Consider the following 7214-nt stretch of genomic DNA (forward strand, 5'->3'; position numbering starts at 1 on the left):
CTCTCTGTCTCTCAGGCCTTCATGTTAAAGCATTTCAGTAAGAAGGGGAAAAATTCTTAAGTCTCCCTGAGCCAAAGCCACTTTAGAGTTCAAACCCTCTGTTTAGTGGAGAGAAGAAGCTTTAATGTAAACTGCTTGATCAGAAGTCAGATTCAAAGTCTTTCTCATTATTTCTGTCTCCTGTCTTGTCACTTCTACCATCTCTTCTAGGGAGACTAAATATGACTCTAAAAGAGAGTTCAGCCTGTTGGCTGAAGTGCAGGGTGTTCTGGAAAAGGGGAGGGAAGATATATACTTAAAAGATACAGAGGTAAATCTATCCCCAAACACAATGTCCCCGGGCCCAGACCACTCTTCTAAGACTTCTCTAACACCACAACCCACTTCACATGATGCCAGGGTAGAGAGAACAGACACTGAGAGGATGAAGCTTCTGTCACACAAATCCAGTGTAATTTCATCACCCCTGTGTCTCTTCCTGCATTTGCCCCAGGATCTCCACCCAAAGTCTCCATGCACGTTAACCTTTTTCTTATCTCTGCAGGCCATCACCTTTTATGTTTCAACCACAGCTAACCATGGACTGTCAATTTCTGGATTTCCAGGAAATTTGAGGTCAACTAGGTAAAGAAAGACTTTATACGGGGTCATTGATATACAGAGAACTAACCGAGCAAAGTCAGATTTCTTCCCCAAAACGTCTGTTGGGAGTCTCAGCTGCCAACAGGTTCCTTACCTTTCTGATTCCTGAAGTAGATGAACAGCCCCACCCCAAGGAAGAGCAGACCCAGAACAAAGCCCCCAGTTCCACTCAGCATCTTTCTCTGACTGACATTCAGACTGTGCCCCTGGGAAAAGAAGCTAGTTTTAGTGATTCTTATCCCAAATCCAACATCTCTATTTCAGTCTCTAAGACTGAGAGCTTTGAGAATGGGGAAAGAAGGCTTCCCTGGAAGAAATAGAGTAATTGTCCATTCCTTGGAAAACATTTTAAAATCACACTGAGTAGCTTCAAGGTTAAGGCACTGAATTCATTTAAATATTACAGCCCTGACATAAGGCCACATGACTTTAATATCTGATAGATGAGGACCCTGGGGCTGAATGAGGTTAAGGAGCTTGTCTAGGGTGACAGATACAATAAAAGGCAGAGCTGAGATTGGACTCCCCTCATGTCAGGAAGGTCCCTGCATTGTAGAGGATGTGCCCCTTCTCAGATCACAGTGAACATCTCAGAGCAACAGTGTCAGAAGTGCAAGCCCAGCCCGAGGCAGGGGACTGGTGCCTTGGGCAATGGGGTGACCATGAATTGTGATATCATGGAGGCTCAGGACAGGGACACCCCTTCTCTGCCTGCCAGGCAGAATTGTCTCACCAGTGGGTATAGGTATTTATAGAAACTATCAAAGGATATCTACAAACTATCAGAGGATTTCTATCACAGGATATCACAGGGCTACCCCCAGTAACTTGTGCTGAAAAACAGAAGAACATGAAGCAAATAAAAATATGGTGCAGGGTGAGGAGAAACCTGACAGTGGTAATCAAAGCCCCCTCCTTGGTGGCTGAGGAACTTATGAGGTCAGAAAGCTTCTCACTCCATTCCACTGTGAGAGGGCTCGTCCGGCTGGGGTGCTCCACATGGCAGGTGTAGACCTCTCCACTCTGAGGGACTGTTTCAAGCATCACCATGGTCTGGAAGGTCCAGTCCCCATTAGGGATCAGGCCTGTGGAAACCACCTCAGCCTCCTCTTCCTGGCTGTTCCAGAACCACCTGACTTCAGTGTGGCCTGGATAGAAACCATTCACAGAGCAGACCAGGAGGTTGTGGTGCTGCAGGGGCTGTGTCTTTGCAGGATACACAGTCACTGTAGGCGCCACTAGGAGAGAAAAGGTAGAGGGGTTAAGTGAGGGAGACAGAGTAAGTCTCCTTGATTGGCTGCCTTTCTACCATCAGTCTCCAGACCACACTGCAGTCTCAGGTAGGCCAGGCTGGCCATGTGGCCCAACTTTCGGAGTTAGTGCCATAAGCCTTGACTTTAATTCTTACAGCATGGGTCCATTAGATTTGAGAGATGTTGAGGAAATGTGTGTGTGTGTGTGTGTGTGTGTGTGTGTGTGTTTCATAGTATGAATAGTAATTCATTGTTAAATGGAAGTGTTTACAAACCTTTGCAAGGCATATAGTGTATTAATTAAAAGCATAATTTCTGAAGTCAGACTGCCTAGGTTTAAATCCAGGCTCTCCTTCTTAGTGATTGACCCTGGGAGAATTTTTACATTCTTCTGTGCCTCAGCTTTCTCACCTATAAAGGGGGATAATTATACTTAATTTACCTCTTAGCATTATGTGAGGATTAATGCACCTAAGGTATGTAAAACAATAACTGGAATTTAGCCTTCAATATATCAGAGCTATTTATTACCCTTGTTTAATTTGAAAGAAAATATGATTGAAAGCAGTGTGGATAAATTAGGGAACAGCAGGGGGTGTGTGTGGAGACAGAGGATGAAATCCTGGGAAAGCTGTCTCCAGGCACTCACACCTTAGAACACCTCAGAAAATGTTCTACCCCAGGAAGAAGGAAAGACACAGGTGAATCTCTAACTCTATGAGTTGAATCCCAAGAAAAACTTGAGTCCTGAAGGAGAGGGAAAGCAGGAAGGAAAGTCACTAATTAAAAAAAAAAAATTCTTATAATTGTGTAATCCCAGAACCAGCTCCAAACTGGTTTGGAAACTATTCAGTTTCTAGCAAGATACTGAGGTTTTTTTCAGAGACCACAGAACAAAACCATGAGTCATGCAGCTGAAGCATGAGCAGAGGATAAAATTTTGACCTAGAGTCAAACACCCAGAGTCAAAGTTTCTCCCCTGACCATAGAACCAAAAGACTCAGACATGAAGCAAAAGGTCCATTGTCCAGGAAGATCAGGTGCTGAAGCCCCTTTACCACACCTTTCCATAAATGTCCAAGTTCCAAAGCTCTTTTCTGGGTAGCACAACCACAGACACTTAAATTCCCTTCCCTCCTCCCTAACCAACCACCCCAATCAGTATTCCTCCATCTCCCCTCCCCCTTTCTCCCACCTCACCTTTCCCACAGCACCACCAAGGCTGCCTAGAACCATCCATCCTTCCTGCATCCCTCCCCCCACACCTCCCTTCCCTCCCAGTCCTCCCAGACCCCAGGCCCCCTCCTCGCACCACATGCTCTCTCCCCTGTCACAATCACACACTGACAAGGTCACACACTGTCTCCCCGACAGCCTGTGAGACTCACTCCTTGTCTCACCCTCTCACAGTAACTTTCGCAACATGTAATGCTCACAATCCAACGCTCACCCAGACTGAGTCTTTGTCTCTGTTTCTGTCTCTCTCTGTCTCTGTCTCTCTGTCTCTCTCGCTCTCTCTCTCTCTCTCACACACACACACACACACCGCCTCCCCCTGGCCACCCGCCTGCCTCGGCTCACCTCGCTGCTGCCTCGTGAAGCTACCAATACCCCAGTAGTTGGATCTGCACACCGTGTCCACCTTGGCCCGCTTCTGCTCCATGAAGTCCTTCTGCAGGTTCCAGGACTCAGCGTCCGGCCTCCCCAGCTCGGTCACCGCCGTGAACTCCCCCACGTCACTGTCCAAGTGCATATCCTCCTGCGCGTTGTAGGTGTATCTGGCCAAGAACCGCACCTGCTCCATCCCGTTGGAGAAATGACACTCGCCTTAAACTCATGTATGAAAACTGCTGTGAGGACAGGAAGGATCTGGTCACTGGGCGGGCTCCTGGGAAATGACTGACTGCTACACCCACCAACGAGGGGAGCTCAAGCGCGGGTGGGAGCACTAGGACCCCCTTCATTAGCTCCACTGGCACCCCCAACTACAAGCACCCCACGGGTTTATCTTTGATCTGCAGGGTCAAGCGAGACCATGGTGGTGGGAGAAGACCTCTCTGATCCTAAGGCATTTGGGATGCAGTCGGCTCTGTACTTGGCTGGGGACCTCCAAGCCTGAGCGGGACCAGGATTTGCCCCATCACCACCTCCTCCTGCATGCCTCCACCAGAAAAACACTCTCTGCTTCCTCCTCTCACCCCACCACCCTTTAGCTGTTCCTGAAACACTTCCTTACCTAGTGCTGACCTTGTGCCAAGCCTGTGCTGCTGCCCCCGGGATTCCACAGAAGGAAAAACAAACATCTCCCCTACCTTCTAGGAGCATAAAATTTAGTGAAAGTGATGGACAAAACCCAACCACACAAGAATTAATTATACAGGAGCCAGAAATGTCACAAGAAAAGCATGGAGATCTAGAACAGAGAATAATTAATATTAGGGTGTCAGAGAAGTAGTCTCTGTAGAATGACATTTAAGATGTGACATGACACAACATTGTAAATCAACTATACTTCAATTTAAAAAAAAATTTGACATGAAAGGTTAAGTTGATGTGGGGTGAGGGAAAGATGTGTGGGGGGGTGTATGTTTGGGAGAAAAAGAAGGCATATTTCAGGTAAAGGTAGTAGCATGTGTAAAAGCTTGAAAGAGATGAAGAGCTTCTGCAAGAAACCAGAAGAAAACATTTCACTAAGCACAGAGAGTGAGGAAGGGGGGTAAAAGATTCCACTGAAAAATCACAGAAGCCAGGTACTTAAAAGGCTTATGGGTGATGTTATGGTTTTGAATTTATGCTAAATGTAATGGGAAACTTTTGAAGAATTTTAAGGAAATTAAAACCATGATCCCAATACACTTCTACCTTTTCTTTTCTGCATTTCCAAATCCAGATAGCTCAGAAAACCAAATTTTTTAAAATTTGGTGCCATAATTCACTTGGCAAATCTGACCTGATGAGGTAAGAGATCAAATACGTATCTGGAGGTGAGGGGGTGTGTTCTGTACATTGTAGGCTGTCTACCAGCATCCCTGGCCTCTACCCACTTGATGTCAGAAGAAACCTTCAGTGTAACAACCAAAAATGGCTCCAGATATTGCCAAATATTCGGGGGTCAAGGAGTAGGGGGAAGGAGTGGTGATCTGTCACTGGATGAGCTCCACTAGTATAAACCATCTGAAAACCTGTGGTCAAAAGTCACTGTTAATTATGGAGCACTGAGAATTACATTAAAAGTTTTGCCAATATTATATCTGTTGAAAATCTTGTTCCTATATGAAATTTCTAGTTTTCAAGAATCCAGCCCCAGTGGAGAGCTATGTTTCCAGTGAAATAAATTCGAATATGGCTTACTTATTTCTTTGCCTTGCCAGCCAATTAAAAAGACATATAATTTATTCTTCAAATCATCTTCCTTCTTCATTTCTCTGCCACTGGTCCACTACTTATCTATAGTAGAAAACTACAGCCGCAGAGATTTTATTCCTATTCAAAGCCCCAACAAATTCATTTTCTAACTTTGTCTCCTGCACCCAATAATACCAGTAGGCATCAAATTACCAGCCTTGGCCAGATGTAGAACTCTCTATTTCTGTAGTCAATTACCCTCAGTAAGGGAGAAAGTTAGAAGAAATAACATTCTCATATAGACAGTTTACAGAAAAAGAACAGGACCCCAGACTTTGAGTAGAGACCTTCACTTAGAAATGATGTCAGACAGGACAGGAATAAAGACGCAGATGTAGAGAATGCACTTGAGGACATGGGGAGGGGGAAGGGTAAGCTGGGATGAAGTGAAAGAGTGGCATGGACATATATACACTGCCAAATGTAAAATAGATAGTTAGTGGGAAGCAGCCGCATAGCACAGGGAGAGCAGCTCTGTGCTTTGTGACCACCTAGAGGGGTGGGATAGGGAGGGTGGGAGGGAGATGCAAGAGGGAGGGGATATGGGGATATATGTATACGTACAGCTGATTCACTTTGTTATACAGCAGAAACTAACACACCATTGTAAAGCAATTATACTCCAATAAAGATGTTAAAAAAAGAAAAAGAAATGACGCCAGAGAGAAGTGTGCTCTGGATCAGACCAGGTCTACTCACTATCCAGGAATTCTCTAATACCTCCCTGTCACATGGCAAAGTTAAAAAATAACAAGCCACACAACAGTCCACCCCAAATCTGTTCACTTTATCTTTACTATTGTCTCTGTCACTACCACACTAAATGAAGCCACAAGCACATCTGCCCTGGAGAATTCTACCATGTTCCTAAATGGTGTCCCTGACTCCACTTGTGAACCTCTGGAATCCAGTCTCCACGTGGTAGCTAGGATTATTTTTAAAAATAAACAGACTGACTCTCCTTATAATCTCTCAGGAGCTTCACGTATCTCTGTAAATAAAAGTCAAAGTTCTCACCATGGCCATCAGAGCCTAATACGATTTGGCTCCTGACTTCCTCTCCGACCTCATCTTTTTCCACTCCCCAACCTTCTTGATTTGCTTCAGTCACTCTAACCTTCATCCTGTCCCTTAAACACAGCAAAGATCTTCCCACACTTCGTCCTTTCCGCTGCTCCCTCTCCCTGGAGCACTTGTCCCTCAGATCTCTCATGTGTCTGGCTTCTCATCATTTATGTCTCAATTGAGTGTCACCTTTTCATGGAGAGCTCCCTAGACACTTGAACTGAAGTCAGGTGAATACAATTCTCTCTGTTCTATAACCCTGATGTATTTTTTCAGAGTACTTATTGCTCTCTGAAATGTCTTTCCTTGTTAAATGTTTATTGGGTTGTTGTCTTCCTCTCTTGTCATTAGGTAAGTCCATGACAGTAGGGGACTTTCTTATGTTATTCAAATAGAATTCTCTGAGCCAAGAACAGAGCCCAGTATATAATAGTTGCTCAGAAAAACAAACAAACAAATATTTGTGGTCAAAATGAATAAACCCAGTGTTCTGGAAATGGATTTTTGTGGGAATCCTGGGAAGCAAGAAAGGGCTCAGCTCCAAAACTCTTTTATTCTGATGACACATGATATTCTTTTCATTTCCTGGGAGAAATTCAGGCAAACTTCCTTTTCTCCTCCTACTAGTTAGAAGAAACATTCACAGGAAAGGAAAAGGTGATTGATCTGTTATAGTGCTAAGGGTCTGTGCAAACTTTGGGGATTTTCAGTAATGGTGATGACATAGCTGAGGAAAGAATAGGGAAGAAACAGAAGGAGAGGACACCAAACATGACTAATTAAGGAAATCAAAGGGCATTATTAATGAACCTATGAAATTTGGGGCCAAGACCTGATAGGCCAATGAGT

General features: G+C 44.6%; 1 pseudogene; it reads right to left on the reverse strand.

The window, feature by feature from the left end:
• Window positions 1–713: 713 nt before the first annotated feature.
• On the reverse strand, window positions 714–6423 carry LOC132374368 (H-2 class II histocompatibility antigen, E-S beta chain-like; annotated as a pseudogene).
• Window positions 6424–7214: the final 791 nt, after the last annotated feature.

This window comes from Balaenoptera ricei, chromosome 11 (genome assembly GCF_028023285.1).
Source record: "Balaenoptera ricei isolate mBalRic1 chromosome 11, mBalRic1.hap2, whole genome shotgun sequence".
NCBI lineage: Eukaryota > Metazoa > Chordata > Mammalia > Artiodactyla > Balaenopteridae > Balaenoptera > Balaenoptera ricei.